Source organism: Teleopsis dalmanni, chromosome 1, assembly GCF_002237135.1.
Source record: "Teleopsis dalmanni isolate 2A chromosome 1, ASM223713v2, whole genome shotgun sequence".
Taxonomy (NCBI): Eukaryota; Metazoa; Arthropoda; class Insecta; order Diptera; family Diopsidae; genus Teleopsis; species Teleopsis dalmanni.
The window spans coordinates 178,687,865-178,705,928 of NC_051846.1; the positions used below are offsets into that span (position 1 = coordinate 178,687,865).

General features: G+C 29.0%; 1 non-coding gene across 1 annotated transcript; it reads right to left on the bottom strand.

The window, feature by feature from the left end:
• Positions 1–1,831: 1,831 nt before the first annotated feature.
• Trnaw-cca lies at positions 1,832–1,903 on the bottom strand. The gene has a single exon. It is a non-coding gene; the product is annotated as a tRNA-Trp (tRNA).
• Positions 1,904–18,064: the final 16,161 nt, after the last annotated feature.

Genomic DNA, 18,064 nt, shown 5'->3' on the forward strand with positions numbered 1-18,064 from the left:
TATTTTTGACTAATTCGGGTGCAGCAACACAGATTAGCTCTATTAAAACCTTAATATATACATACAAGCACTGATCTAGAAACTGCTAATAGAGGGGATGGAATATGCAAACATACCGCAAACTTTTCGCATAGTAGATACGCCATCAAACAAGGTTTCCTAAACAATAAAAATTAATTATTGCATTTTATACAGTACATGAAACCGATAAGTCCGACTTGTCAAACAATAAATCCTACTTACCAACCAATAAGTCCGCCTTACCAACCGATAAGCCTGACTTACAAACCGATAAGTCCGACCTATCACCTGACAATTAAATAACTTTTTAACACAATTTTACTATATTCATCAATATGACTGCATCTACTATATTCATCCTTTTATTCTTAAAAACGACTTCCTTCAAGAGTAATAAAATCATTCTAGCGAATCTTTAACATTTTGATACCTCTATTCTACAATGGTTTGTTTTTAGTCTTAAAATATTCCTCAGTTTCATCGACAGATTATACCGTCACGTGTGTTAAGAGCATCGAAATGTTGAACCTTTAGAGCAGGTAATCCCGTTAAATAACTCTGGACTTCTGTCTGTTGCGTTTAAGGCCGCTTTAAGTGACATTCCCGGGTTACTGTTACAGCTAAGTTTGGGTAGCTGACTTGATGATTCACCTCTGGAATGAAATGAAAGATTCAACAATTTCTAGCTGTCATCAACTGACACCAAATGCGGCAACCATTACGAAAAGAGTTCTCTCATAAACAAATGTTCTATATCTTTAGTGATTCAGATATCTCTAAGATATGGTTCAATATCTTTAATGGATGAGCTATCTCTAAGGTATCTTTCGATATCTTTAAGATGTCAGCTATCTTCTACAACTTTACTTTACGGCTTGCTAAAATCATTTTGTAGATTATCTCTAAATTTGCCGGTGTCACCAACTCTATTAAGCGATTAGATCGTGGCATTGTCGATGTTTGTAAAATCAGCAAAGCACTGCTCTACTATTTGCCTCGGTGAAGCAGACACAGGATACCATCTGCATATTAAAGTCTTACTAAAGACTCCTAAATGATTAAGAAGCATTAAAGTATAAGATATTTCTAACAAAAAGCCTTATGTTTTAATATAAAAAAACCGTGAAGAATCTATTAAAATTTAAAGATTTGTTACTTAATAAACCTGTTTAATTGCATCACTCCAATCTGGAAATCCAATTTAGTGTTTGTGAAACCGTGGGCGTCATTTATAAGTTTAATTTGAATATATCTAAATAATCAGATATCTAAATTATAAACATTTTTTTTAAAAAAGATATAAAATATAAAATACTAAACTTCCATATTTTACATTTTTATTAAAGTAATTACCTAAATTAGCGTGCCACGTCATATTTATTTACATATACATATATTACATATAACTATATATGTACTATATATATAGATATATGTATAAGTACATAATATGATATATAAAATTATAGACGATTATAACTATCATAAAGTATATTATAAAATATATCATATTATATATAAAATATCTATGTAGTATCATCTTAGTCAATACTTATAAAATGTAGATTTCATTATATATATAAAAATTGCAAAATTAAATAATAATTTTAAGTGATTGTCACCTTTCATTAGTGTGAAGTATATATGTATGCACAATCTAACAGATTAGAAAAAAAAATATGTTGAATTAAATCAGATAATGAATTAAATTTAAGAACAATCATATCAAAATTCAGTGAAAAGTGTGAGTCATCTTTGAGGAAACGTTTTATATGGAATTATAGAAATAAAAAAAAATCTACCCAGACTTTGACCCCGACGTGATTTGAACACGCAACCTTCTGATCTGGAGTCAGACGCGCTACCGTTGCGCCACGGAGTCAACTGATGTGGGTAGTAAAAAAAAATATATTTAAGCTGTGATTTTCAAGAAGTAATGCTATATAGTTAGAGAAAACTTAATTGCAATAAATTAATATTAAATGTGTGATAATGACGTCTAAATATTTAACTTAATAATTAACATAATCATATAAATCATTTCTATATTAAATTGAGCACAACATAGATACTTAATAGAATAAATTTGTGTGTATGTGTGTGGGTGTGTATGCACAGATCGTTTTACGTTCGTTTTGATTAGCTTAGAAACTATCTAGCAAATGTTGAAGATTGCAGTTGCTCTAGATTTTCATAGCCCAGCTCGTATCTATAATTTTACTTTTATATAGAAGTAATAAATTTTTTTAATAAAATTTTTTAGAATTGCAAGTGTTTTGTAAAATTTAAACTAGTTTAACGAAATGGAAAAATATGTTCAAAAATAACAATTAAATAAAAATAATAAATTTTATATTAATATTATATAACCTATTATATATAATATACAAGCTTTTATTTTAATAAATGAAAAAAAAATTTAAAAAAACTAATATCTGAACATTTCAGATAATAGATAATAGTTCAAATATTAACAAAGTTTACATAAAACAAAAGTTTGGTTTGATTCTTCCAAAAATTTAAATTCTTGTCGTCGACCAATGTTTTCCAGCATTTAGCAATGATATTCCTAGATGTTCCAATGATTTTTCTAAGTGTTGGGTGACATCTTATCTCTGTTACTTATATAGTGGAATTGCGATTTAATTATTTAGATGGCTTGTTCAGTTTAACATTATAGAGTTATATTAATCATAATAAAAGAGTTATAACATCAATTATATTTGAAATTCATTCATAACATTATCGTTATTTATATCCAAATTTTTATTGAAATAGACTTTTAAATCACGGTGTAAACTACTTACACATTAATAAGTAAGCTGATAAAACTCGTCCTATCATTCTTATGAAGACATGTATCTAATATTCCCTAAAATGTGTTACAAAAGTGAATAATACTTAGTTGAACAAATTTGGAAACAACCATAAGAGAAAATTCAAGATCGACCTCAAAGCAGAGCATTACATATTTTTAAAAAATGCATTTCTGCTATTTCCAATGAAAACGCCTTCGAAATCCGTCCGTTTGAAGTATTCGTGAATAAACCAAATGGTCGACTTTATTAATGAAATGGACTTTTGCAAACAGCTTGTATTATGCTTCATTAAGTATCAATTCAGTTTGATATCTCACAAAAAGCTTCAAGTTCTAGTTTCTTAAAATTCACCACAAACTTTTTATGAAATATCCCTACGGCAATTAGTAATTTGCAACGTACAATATATGCTATACGAAAAGACCTATTCCAAATCGAAAGAACTATAAAAGTCTAAAATACTTATTCGTATTCATAATTTAAAAACAGATTTCTCAGTCAACATTTAGCAGAAATCAGATTAATCCCAGACTTATAAACTTGACATTCCGTTTAAATAATTAAATTCCTTTCAACCACCACAATCGATGAATATAAACGACACTGATTACTGCACATTTTGAATATGAAGAGTAAAACTTTCGCCCATTTAATCTGCTCATATCTCACGACTGACAGGAAACAAGACCAGTAACTTTATTCAATCCAAGAGACATTATAAGGTTTGTCAATAGCGTTAATTCGTTCAAGTTAGAAGATTCTCTTCAGGAACAGCTGTATAAATCTTTTAGTTTGGTGACTACCATTGTTTCTTTCAATTATAATAATAACAGAAAGAGAAATTTCTAAATTTCTAAACTAAAAGTCTAGCACTTTTATTTAAGGTAAATTGCGCTGTTGTGACTAAAAGTGCAGAACTGCCATTTGTGATAGTTTATGCAGTCGTGACAATCAATAGTTATATTTTTGGACCATTATGCTCAATGCATCCTATCCTTTAATAGTGTTTAATTCCAAAATCTAAACGATGGACTATACATAAGACTAAAGTATAGCTCATTATGACAACAAACGGATATGGATTAGTTGTTCAATATATAGTTTTAGAAAATATACATTTTGAATTTGAATTCAGTGCATCTATTTATTACGTTTTATTGTGTGTTCATAAATGACTAAATAGTATGTTTATCTACATAGATACATATGAGTATATATAACAAAATGCGAATTACTAAGCTAAGTCTACTCATTTTTTTGGGAATTTACATATTCCTACTCACTCATATATATAATAACAGCAATGCAAGCAATGCACTGAACCTTGCATCCGGTTAAACTAGAATTTCGGGTATTAAATAACAACAAAGGGACAACAAAAACAACAACAACAATGAGTATTAAATAACAACGCAAATGTCTAATTTTTTTTAATTTTTTTTTTTTGTGGTACGTATATATCAAACTATTAAAACAAAACAAACCAAAAAAAAAATAATATCGTCTACACACATTTTAATTATGGCATACAAAGAAAAAAAATCATTTTACAAGTTAACATTAATAAGTTCCCTAAAAATATATCGCATATTGAATGACTGAACCGAGCCACCCTCTTTCCCGATCTTTACCCCACACAGAGAGAACAATGATGTGTTCTTTATCGCAACGAAATGTGAAAGTTCTAAAAAAAAATTTAGCGAATCGTAGAATCTCGTCGTACATCAGCGTTCCGCTGAACAGCACGCCAACGTCAGCGTGCGACTATTCAAATTCGTTCGCAAAACAAAGTCAAAATTTTAGGCGTACATTGACCCCATTCCGAGAGAACCAAGCAATAAAACCAGAACAATAACAACAACAATAACAACAACAGCAGCAGCAGCAATTTCATTTGTGTGAGCTGTCATTGCAGTCGCAGCAACAACAAAACAAAACAACAACAACAACAACTAACAACAAATAATTTTTGCAGATCGCAAATTTTTCGTAAACAATCATTCCTTGCAATGAATTATGAAATAATATTTTAGAGAATTTTGATATGCCATAGACTTTGTATATTTTTCGTATTATAAAAAACAAATTAAAAAAAAAAATTTTAAAAAATATCTATTTAAATTAAATTGCATTAAATTAATTTAGATAGAAATTTTATCTGCAAGATCTGTTACATTGTTTAGTCTGCCAAGTGATCTTCAGATATATATGGATGGCATCATAAATATTTCACGTTTTACTGGGGTTAGTCTATGAATTCTAAGAATTTCAAAGTGCACAGTTGTAGATACAATTTTGTTAGATTTGCAGTATAATTTAATTATATTGTCTCCCACTTGTTATTTCATCGCACCTGAGCAGCGATCAATGACTTTTCTTCCAAAAAAGAGTTGTAATCATAAAAAAACAATATGAGATACTAAAAAATGTATTTATAAGATACAATTTCAGTTGATGCCAATCTGACTCATTGCTAAACACTTGAACTAATTTTTTATATAAAAAATTCGTATTGCAAATATTTTCAAAGTTTTTTTTTTTAAATTGCAAAAAGTTGTTGATTTTTCTTCAAAACAGTTAAACAAATATTTAAGCACAAATTACGTTTGCCTCGAACTGAACATTGTTATTTCTTAGAGTTAATTTAATTAAAATTTAAAATTTAACTTAAAATTGTTCAAAAAAAAAAAGAATTTAACAAAAAGCAGCTTTTAACAATAAGAATTTATATTATAAAAAAATTATCCTTTGTTCAATAAAGCTGTTTTTAAGAAACAAAAGTTTAATGAAATACTCAAATATTTGTTCAAATTTTTGAAATATTCAATTTTAACAATATTTTGAAAAGTATGAATAGATAAAACTTAATATAATATATTTTATATTTCAAACAAAGGTCAAGGTTACGTTTGAAAGAACGCCCAGCAGTTCAGTTTAGAAGTCTAACTGGCTATAACTAGAATCTTCAGTTCTGCTGAGTGCTACTCTTTCATTGTGAAGTTCGAAATTAACTGGTGGTGTGCAGAACGTCATACTCCAGAAGCGTCACACAACACTTGAACTCCGTTCGTTGGATGGTTTCTTTCCGAATACCAATATGTAGAACCTCTAACTTAATACATAAAAATGAATCAGAAAGATCGTAGTTAATATCTGTCTTTAAAGAGCACTGGAGGCGTGTCCTGTAGTATCTCCTGTAACGCTTGTCTACCGGCTATCGAAAACAGTACACCAGAACACCTCTTGTGTCTTTATTCAGATTTGTCCAAAACCAGGCGGAAGTTTTTGGGAACTCCCTTCTTTAACATACTCAGCGATAACTCCAACCTCAGCATTGACCAGAATCCCGCCTTTATATTATATATACTTCTGACTGTTTCTAACTCAACTATTCTTCTACCCATTATTATGAGGTATCATGGAATCAAAACGGATTTCTTATATAATTGTGTGGGATTCTTCACCTAACCTAATCAATGGTTTCGCTGATATTTCTGTAGATCTATACACGTAGTAATTCCATTCAAATTCATGTATTATAAGCTTAAATAGATATTGCTCTTTAGCAAACTGGTGTCACTCTATTTCATATGTCAGAACGCAATTTTACTTAGAAAATTGTAATACAACGATATTTTATCGCTTATGTAAATATTTTAAAGGCTCCGAATGTGCTGACGTTGTACCAGTATTAGAAGAAGTTCATTCTTTTAAGTTTTAGTTTTACGACCATACTTCTCCCGACATCCTAGATAACAAAACTTAGAACATAATCAACTAGTGTTGAGTTTAGTAGGAGTGGATGAGTGTTACTTGTATTCAAGTTTATGGCTCATGGTCGCACTTTAATGGCCATCATCGGTATTTATTCTAATTTGAGTGCCATAACATAGTAGCTACGAGTTAGAATATATATTTCATATATAAACTATAGAGTTAACGCAGTCGTAGTTATTTGAGAACCCGCGATGATCTCATTGAATGCCGCTCCATGTTAATTTTCTAGAGTCCAGTTTAAGACAATATTAAGGAGAAGATTGAAAAGTGTTGACATAAGTAGGCAGTCTTCTTATAGTAAGGCTCTTCAAAGCTAACAACGATCAAATATCTATGATAAAAAGTAACTTTTAATTTTTGGAGTTAAGTATTTAATTTCATGTTTACATTTTAAGTATTTTTGTATAGAATTTTATGGCTCTTGGCCACCTTTAGCTTGGAAAAGAACAAAAATCTTCCAGGCGCCTTTTTTTATCGACCTGATAGAGCTGTCATGCTGCAAAATTAGAGACTTAGCCAAATTTATAGAGTTGTCAGACTAATTTATCTTTACCTAATGAGGAAGTCGTTAACTTTTCAGCGTTGCTCCTATGCTCACTTCTAGTCTATGTATAAACAAACGCCAATCGTATGGTACAACAATGGGTCATTATTTGACCTCAACTTGGTCTACTCAATTAATCTATATATAGTCTATATAATCTATATAGTCTATATAATCTATATTTCTACACTCAAAAGAATAATTTGGTTGATTTAACCAGATTTTAACTAATTGTCAGGTCAAAATATTCTTACTTGACGCAGCCTGTTGGTGCAACTATATCAAATGTTGGTTTCTATATCTTTTTTACCATGGGAGCTAAAATTTTTCTAACTAAATGATCAGGTCTATATAACAAATAAGTGCTTAGAGCATATTTTTCTGAGTTTATCATAAGTATTTTCATTTTTAAAATAATTGTTAACCTAAAATAATGACGAAATCCGCTCCACTTTTCCCTAAATATTGTTTTACTGCTTGCTATCATAATTTAATGACACTTTATCATAAAAGTATTATTCAAACTGTCTACTCCGAATATAGATACGAGTATCTTTTGAAAAAAAGTAAAATTATTCTAAAACAGCTTAAATCGGTCGAAATTCGTACGATAACATGAAGTTCAAATAATTGTATTTCGTCTGTCTACGAAATATTACAACAATTGTCACCATATAACATCGATAAAAGCCAATTGTAAAGATACATAGGCGGTGATAAGAACTGTAATAACTTTCAAATAAATAGGAATGTCGTAGCTACGAAACTCAAAAGCTCATAAAACACTTTCACTTATCAAGTGATAAAATTAAATGCTAAAATCAACACAAAATTGCAATCGCAATTCAAAAAACTGGAGCAGCTACAAATCGTTCTTGACGACATTTGCAGACTTCAGCGACGTTATGGACGTCTACAAAGAATTACGAGTACTTTAATCTACGAGGAAATTAAAATTTCTACGGCTAAAGTGCACAGCAACGATTAAGATTTAAAAATACAAATAATGCACAAATAAATATGAGTTCGCATGCGAAATGTAAAAATATCTTCACTCCGCTCTTGCATTGAGCAATAAAATTAAAATAAAATTATAATACAAAAAAATTAAAATTAAAAAATTAAAAATAAAAAAAACATTAAATTAAATAAAATAATTTGTACTAAATTTGCAGCGCCAAACGCGGTACTTAAGCGACGGCCTGGCATAGTTGTTTTGTTATTATTTCTCAATGTTGATAAGAATATTCTTGTTATTTAATTTATTAATTTTGTTTTTGGTTTTTTTTTTTTTTTGGTTTTACTTGTATTTTTAATTTGTTTTAACAAATATGATAAATGGTAAGATAAATGTAACGAACCTAAATGTACGTTTTACAAAGTATTTGACCGATAAAATTCATTAAACAATTTGTAGGCCGGTGTGTTGAGGCATGAATGAGCTTTGACAAATTCCACGAAAATTTAGGGCGGCAACGCTTAGTTAAAAGCAAATTTATGACAAATAACAAGCAGAAGAAGAAGAAGAAGCAGTACTTCCGTCTTCGGAATTTATTAGTATTTTAAATAAAATTATTTAAAAGTCATATTAAATCAACAAAAACTAATAAGGAAGTCTTTGCTGTTTCCTTGCAGACAAATTATTTTCATTTAATTCATTTAGTTTTGAAAATTATGTGCTTTAATGTGAGATCAGCATAGTAAAATAATATAATTAAATTAAAATTTTGAATAAGAAAATTTTTGGTTCAGTTTCAGAAATACTTGAGGGTTAGTTGAACCGCAAAAGGATTCAGCTAGAAATAAATTTTACTTACTTACTTACTAACTTACTAACTTACTTACTTATATTTATTACTTATACCTACCCAAAAACCCAAAAGGATTCAGCTAGAAATAAATTTTACTTACTTACTTACTAACTTACTAACTTACTTACTTACTTACTTACTTACTTACTTACTTACTTACTTACTTACTTACTTACTTACTTACTTGCTTACTTATTTACTTCCTTACTTTTTTATTTACTTAGTGGGACTACAGGGTGAATTTTGGAACATAACCATCTCAATTTTTTATTTTTTTATTTCAAGCCAAATATTGGAACCACATTACACTAGACGCAATGGATTTTTTTTAATAAGTGTACTGATATTATTTATTAGTATTCTTATTAAATTATAGGCTTTAAATGCACCCCGACCTAAAAAATCTATTGTGCGCCTATGGGCCCAACCAAAACAATTCTAGACTATTTATCAATCTTGTAATAGCTATGGGCTTGATTTTATCTATTTGATTTAGGACTAAGATCCCGCTTCCAAGGTAGTCAAGTCTAGCCGCCGCTAGGCAGTTGCATAAAATATATTCTGATATTTCCTTCTCCTCATGACAGAGTCGACAGGAAGATCTTTCTACCGCACCTATATACTCATATTATCTATAAATAAGTTTTCAAAGTCATTCTTATAATCATTACCTACTTCAACTTAGAGTTTGTCAGACAACATGTTCAAAGTTTGAGTTTACATTCCACATTAACTTTTAGATCGTCTACAAATACAATTTCTGTTTATTGATTAATAGTAAAATATAACATGTCACGCAAAAAATTTAAAGCGTATGTTCAGATTCCATATTAACTCTTAGACCAGCTACAAACAGAAATTGGAGTGATACATATTAAAATATATATATTTTTTGGTGAACATCACAAGACTATGGTGCCTATGGCGATATGGCGATAGCTATATTCTGGCATCTAACTATGTGTCTAATAATTTAAGAAACAAATCACTAATACTTTAATTAGAATTTAATTCTGTAGTAACTTTTAAGATAAAAGCAAAGTATATTGCATATATCTTAGTAACAGATTTTGTGTTTCAGCTCTAATGTACTCTAAAAAACTCTTTAATCATCCACTTTAATAGAAATCAATCATTTTCAAATAAACCCATACCAACGAATAATTTTTTACATTAAATTTTTTGTTTCGAAAACTAAAAGCGAAAAAAGCACGAAAATATAAATCAGTACAACCTCATACTTTGGCAAATAATATTAACAAAAAAAAAAAAAAATAAAAAAAATAATAATAAAAAGTAGAAAACATTGAATGGTAAAAAATATTAGAAGATTCACTGAAGCTGTAAGTAAAACTCTAAAAAATGTATATTTTTTTTTGTGCCGTTACCAAAGTAAGGAAAGTAGAGTCCCTCAACTACCTACATGCAGCCAGCCCACAGGCGCAGCATAATACACCAAAGTGTCTATTCATCATCATCAACAACACTTTGCCATCGCGTTTTCCCCTACACTTTCCAAAATACTCTACTCTTAGCAGAAATGCCGAACCAGAAAAAAAAAGAGGAAAGAAATTGCTTACAAAGAATTCAGAATTCATTCAAAATACCAAATAAAAAAAATGTAAATTCTAAAAGAAATATTAATCCTTAGCTTAAAAATTTTTGGCATACTGCTACACTCAAACTCCGCCGAACGCCAAAGCACACACTTGACGTGCTCGTAGGTACAAAAGAACAGAACCCGTAGCAGGATATGTTATCAGGCCTCCAATAACAGCCCCGTGAACAAAGCAAATAGAACATAAGCATAAGAAAAAGTGGCTGGAAAAAAATCGCAACAACTATTCAAGCCTCTAACACACAAATGTTCCATTTACTACTATTTCAAATTTCTTATTTCATTTCGTGCATATTATGTACTTTTTTGATTTAATGCTCGAGAAGGAGAAGATTTTCAGCGAACATCAGGCAACTCTGTACTGCCAGCAGTACAGCGAAGCACGGTACCGGCACCGCACAGTGCTGAACTGAACTGGAAAAAGTGAAAAATGTGCCAAAGAAGCACTTGAACAGCACATAAAATCGAAGCGAATAGATTAGGGTAGGAGTAGGAGGAGTAGACGCGTAACTTCTAATCCACCCAATATATTTCCCTTCGCGTTTTCTTTACATTTTTCTGTTTTTATTTTTATTTTTATTTTTTTCTTATTATTATTATTTTCTGTTTTATTATTTTTTTTTTCTGTTGGCATATCGTCTTCTTCTTCATCTTCTCTATATTTTTTATATTATAACAATTTTACTACTCTAGTACTTTTTCACTGTAAGTTTAGAGCGCTTCGCATTGCTTCATATTCAAATTCATAATCGCAAAATTTTTATATTCCTTATATTCCTGCAAGCAAACTATATGAGGGCGCGGGAATAGGTACGATGAGTGTGTAGCTGTGTGTGTGATTGTGTGTGTATATATGTGTGTGTGTGTGTGTGTTTGCTAAAAAGTAGTGGGGCCAGGGTTATGTGCTGTAATCGGAAACTTTCTATTTTTTTACTCAATGTTCAGTTGTCGATGAAGTAGAATTTTTGAATAGAAGCTTAGTTTTCTGCTTACAATGAACTTTTCGGGGTTGTTTCTCTTTATTTATTCATTTTTTTCCAATCTTTTATTTCTTCATATTTTTCTTTTAATTCTATTTTTTTTTTATATTTTTATGTAAGAGAAAAATTGAAAAGTTTATAATTACTTATTTTTTACTTTTTGATGAATTGGGTAAATATAAGTAAATATATTTTTTTATGTGTGTACATAATTGCCAAGGCGCATGACATTAGATTTTATTATTATTATTAAAATTAGAGTTCCTTTCATAAAATGAATTGAAAATATCCTTGTCAGCACTTTAATACATCACATGTCAATATTTTTGCACATAAGATAGTTTTGAGTTCAGGGGAAGAATGTTATGACGCTTTAATCATACATAATATGCTCAGAAATTATTTATCTGAAGTTATAAGAGCTTAAAAATATTACTGCCATCACATTTTTTTATATATACTAATATCTGATGTTTATTATGAACTTATAATAATTATCTTTTAACAAGGGATTTAAGAAATTAATGACATTACGTCAATAATTGTCTTGAAAACCTAAAACACTTCAAAGTAAAGTAAAAGTAAGTAAAGTAATCAAAGTTAAAATATATATAAAGAAAAGTCCTCTCTATGGCTTAGCCTGAAAAATTGAAAAACATGGTTTTTGCTTTCAATATCTTTACTACTTTCAATATCTTCAATATTTCAATATCTTCCATTCAGATGATTTTGTTAATCAGGGTTTTTAATTTGATAGTTCGGAAAGTAAATAATAATAAAATCACTATTTAAAAATTTATTTTAAAGTCAATTATGACAGAAGTAATAAGTTACAAATACAAAATTTTTTATATTTGTATATAATAGAATTTTTAACTGACAATACAGCTGTTTCGAGTATTACCAAATACACATCATCAGTGGTGTTTTCAAAAATAATTCTGTATTCATTCATTCCAAGGATGGAACTTTCACCCTATTTGAAGTTCAAAGTTAGTTTTAATAACCCAACTGCCCCAATCCCAAACTTGGCTTATATATTCTTACTTGGACCACATTTTCCACAACCTGGAAAATACTATGACTTGTCAATACGTACCTAAAAACAGATCAGCTACAACTTGCGAGCGTTCGTTTTAAAGTATTGGCGTTGAAAGTTTAAAGAGTGTCTGGTTAAACATAAACCTGTGCATTATTCCACAATATCATGTGGTTCAAATCCGAACCCCACCAAATCACATAACTAAAACGTGAAATTACACAAACGGAGTTATTCTTGCCAACACAGAAGGAGTTATATGGCTTGTGGCACCGTATGTGGTATATGATATATCTTATAAGAAGAATATATAGAAGAATTATAAGAAGATAATATAAATATATCTTTACTCCAAAAAATGTATGATAATTTTATGGATGTAGCTCTCCGAATTGAGAATCTTTGTTCTATAAAAAGTACGAATTTATTATATCTCCAGAACAAATTCTACACAATATTTTTTATGGATGCAATGGGCTTTCATCAGTTAATTGTAAATTGTTTTTTGCTTTAAATTGCGAAATCTTATTGATTTCTATATCTATTAAGCAAAAAATAGTCTTTCAAATGTTGTCTGTCAGATATACATATTTTATAAGAACTTTCTAGTAGCTCTCTTACCTTTTTAACCATTTTATTTGAATAAAATTTATCAGTATTATTAATAAATGAAAGCTTATTATGTACAAATTTTAAACCACAGAAAATAGTTCCTCTTTTATTTTTGTGCGTAAATATCTACATTTTATGTTTCTCCGTGAGGTAAATCGCGAGTGATGTATATATGGAACGGAGCCTCTTACCATAAAGCTGTTCTTGAGTTTCACTTGATAACAAAAAGAGGACTCATGTGAGAATTGCTCCCTTAAGGCCTTAAGAATGATAAAGCAAAAGTAAAAGTATAGGCATGATATATTCCAGGAGTCTTTTGCAGCAACTGCAGATGTTATGTGATAATACAGATATGTTGAAATGATTATTCTGTTTAGTAGAAAATGTCATAACAATCAGGATAATAAGTAATCATAATAATATATATAATATGTACAATGTCATAACAGAATAAAAGAAAGAAGATATATTTGAACAGCACTAGTTAATATTTCACTAGAGAGCCATTTTTTTGCTCTTTCTAGTCTTCTTATTTTATATAGAGACACTTTTTCTTTGAACATCTGCAACTACTTCATCTTCGTAGTTAGAACATGACTATATTTACTATTTATGGCTCCCAGTAGTGCATACAGTGGCGTCGCTAGGCGTAAGCGATGTCGACGACGATGTCGACGACATCATCATTTACTTTTACAACTGGGTTATAAGGGGGCCTCGCAATTCTGATGTCGCCGACGTGCAGAGTTGGTCTAGCTCCGCTACTGAGTGCATATCACATTGAAAGCTGTTATCATGTTATCAATATCAACATCTTTAGACAATATGATATGAAGTCATACCAAACTAGTTGCTTTAAAATGCTTATCTCACTTATATGAAACAATAATTACCACAATTCCAATGCTTCTTTATAACACAAAAATGTTTCAAATTCTGCTGTATAAAACAAAGCATTTAGAATATCTAAAAAATATTACAAAATTCATAAAATTTTCTTGATAATAAATTTTTCCAAACAAAAATGCAGCGTGAACTTAAGCTTTCGCCACATTCCACGAAAGTTTCAACTCTCGGAGTATCTTTAACTAACCAAGTGTATTGCTTTATTTTGTAGTTACTATTCCTTGCAGTCGTAGTTTGGCATTATCGCTTTCCCCTCCGACATAAAACAACAACAATTCCAAAAGAAAATATTTTAAATGAAATACTCGTCCTTTTATAAAATCTAAAAAATGGAGCAAAAATTCATCGCGGTTTCATTGCCACTTCTGTGTTAACAGCGAAAACTTGCATAAAAAGTGGCTGAGACGCAAGGGCTGCGCTAACTTCTTTAATCAAAATCGGGGCCTTTTATTTATTCTCAACTAAATAACTATAAATTTTAAATGTTTTTTTGTTGATGCAAAATTGAACCACCCGTGTTACCTTCACTGCCACAGCCTTGTGTATCTTTGCAATCGTAAAATGTAAAAATATTTTTATAGCCCTGCTGAAACGCGAATTTATTACTTTAGAAAACGGATAGTAAAATTATATAGAATAAGTTTAGGTGAAAGTAGAAAGCGGAAAATGGAAAATGGGAAGAAGTTAGATACTTGACACAGACAGTGTTACAATTGCTTAATAGACAGAGTGTAAGTTTTTATGGATTCAATAAAGGATGTGCGTACTTTTCTTTATTCTTAGATACTTAGATAAAATTAAACAAGTGTTTTAATGACAAATTCGTTAAAGATATTGCTCTATTGCATAAAAAAGTTTTTAAAAAATTCTACGATGAGTGTTTGAGAAATGAAAATTACTATTTAAAAAAAACTGGAGGGAAGTTAACAAAAAAAATATTTGAAGTATAATAACAAAAAAAAGTTTAATAAAAAAATAGCAACAGATACGTTTTCATTTATATACAAGTTCTTAAGAAGTCTTATATATCACCAAAAATATAATTTAGTCAGATATTTCTACAAAATATTTATAATACAAAATATTTAATATACTTATATCATGTTTACCCCGTAGACATATCGATCTTTTGTTAGGGTTACTTACAGGTCACTGTAAACTAGGGAACCATGCTAAAAGATTAGGTCTCTTTTTCAATCGAATATTTCGCAGCTGTGAAGAAGACGATGAGAGTGCCTTTCATCTACTATGTTTTAGCCCAGCTCATACGCGGCGGCGACTTATTAGGAGCCCCCTGAGGATCTGGACCAGTTACAGGACCTGACACTTAATAGCATTTTATGCTTCGTTAAAGGTTCAAGTTCAAGGTCTTCCAAGGTTTTAAACCCTGAATTTTATCTATATATACGGTAACACAATGAGCCAATAGGACTAAGGGGATACACTAGGGATTGACGGTTTAACCTAACCTATATCATGTTCCCACTGCAGCCTTAACTACATTTCATTATGTTAATGGAATTAAGATTTCCTTGTTTCCATTGGTATAAGCTCATTTATGTATGTGAAATAGCTAGTTTGTTAACATTTTACACATAAAATATATGAATTATATAAATTTATATATTATGTATAAAAATATTTCAAATTTTGGTAATTTCCCCTTCGGTAAATTTATTTTTAAGTGTTGCATTCAACAATTTTCGTCTCAAATCAGTTGATTTATTTATAATGAGCTCATTTATATGAAAGCTCTTTCTATGGTAAATTATCCTTATAAGCGGACTTTAGCGAAAGCTGCCAAAATGAGACGAGTAGAAATATATTATTACACTCATATTATATATTCTATATTTATATGATATTTTAGAGAATATATGTTATATGTATCTGAAGAATTTTTTTTAAGAAAAAGAAAGAAGTGTGATGAAAACATTACCCTATAAAATTAGAGAAGCATGAGGAACGAATGTGATATACTCAGCGATAGAATTTTCCAAAAAATATATAAAAATGGTAATAATTATTGCGAAGATAGATTGTTAAATAAGATAACTACTGTAAAAATCTATAAATCGCATAGATATTCTGCTGAAACAAAATAGTAAATTAAGGTAAAAGAAAATAATACTTTAATAATGGAATAATAATCATACTCTTCAAAAGAGAATATAACTCTTCAAATTATGCTTCTAACTATTTGAATTAAGAATTATGTACTTCAATAATTGTTTTTTTAAAAAAAACTACAACGAACAATATACCAATAATATACATATAATAATATATAATAATAGATAATAATATATAATAATAATATATAATATAATATTCAACCCAATTGCCAGTTGGAAATTCTAATTACGGCTACATCTTTGCTTTAAAAAAATTTAAGGAAGTAAATGGACTACACTAGAGATTCTATATGATCCGAATAACTGTTATTTAATAACATAAAAATATTATTGATTACTACTTCTTGGCTTGATTATACTCCTTTAGCTAAAAGACCATAATAATGATTAATGTATTGTCTATATAATTTGATTGAAATACATAAGATCGTGTACTCGAGAGAGCTGAAGATTATTGCTATAGCAGTATAGCTTTCGATGATATTATAAGAAGACACAAAATGAAATCTATTCTTCTAAAAATAATTTTATTATTCGAAAAACTTCTTATAATTAAAATTGTTAGAGCTAGTATTTAAATATTATTCAATAAATAGTTAATAGTTAATATTTATCAAACAAAAACCTCAGGCTTATATTTATATATAATCAAACAAAAAATAGTTTTTTTTTGCAACAGATTCCAACTAATTTAACTAATTAAAACTCTCAAATATTATATAAATATAAACCATTAATTTTTTTTTATTTTATTTGTAAAATATTTTCATTTGCTATTATAGCTTTTTGAAAAATGCTGCCTATATTTATATTAACGAGTTTTAATTATTAAGCAGCCAATACCACTCGTACCATTTACTCGCTGCTTATCATTTCTGGAATAAATTAAAAAACTTCTCCAATATTGTGATAAATTAATTTTATAACCAACCTAACACCAACTTTTTAACACTTGATGATTTATTACACAAACTTCACTAATTTAAAATATTGTTAAAGGCAATAAAAAAATGAAGAAACAAAAATTATTAATAATAATAATTTATTTAACGAAGAAAAAATCCATTTCATATATTAATTGCATTTAAATCGCAATCTTTTTATAAATTATCACCAGCAGATTTTGTTAGCTTTAGTAAAATATTATTATGGCATTATTATTAAGAACCACAATATGTAAAAAATATGTTTTTAAAGATTGTAAAAACAATGACCTTTTTCTTTTTGTAGATACTCGGGTATTTGAAAAATAAACTCACTTACTCGCTGGCTCGCTATACTCACTCGTACGAGTAAATTGTTTTCGTTGGTTGGGGCATTATCAATTCTCTGAATAATTGCCAATATATGATTATCATTTTTAATACACAAAAATGGAGGAAAAAATAGTATATTGAATAAAAATTAAAAAATTTTATATTAAAAAAGTTGTTATTGCTTTGGAAAAATGCAATAAATCAGTTTTGCAGCCTAGTTACAGTTTAGAATTACAAAAATGAGTAATATTTTTATTTTAAGCATTACTCGACAGAAAAAAATTGCCTCGATATTGGTTATTATAGACTCGTAGGAATATTGTGTATATTGTTAAACTCTTAGTGAGTTTGTGTAAAGTGTAAAGGATAATGAAAAACTTATTTTCAATTCATATACACCACATTGTGAGCTACTGATAATCATCGTCATCAACACAGGACTTTTACAATAGCAAAAATGTAAATTATTTTATATAATTTTTTTTTGTTTTCCATCAAAAAAAAAAAAACAAGAAAAAATACAAAAAAGTCCAAATGCCTATAACA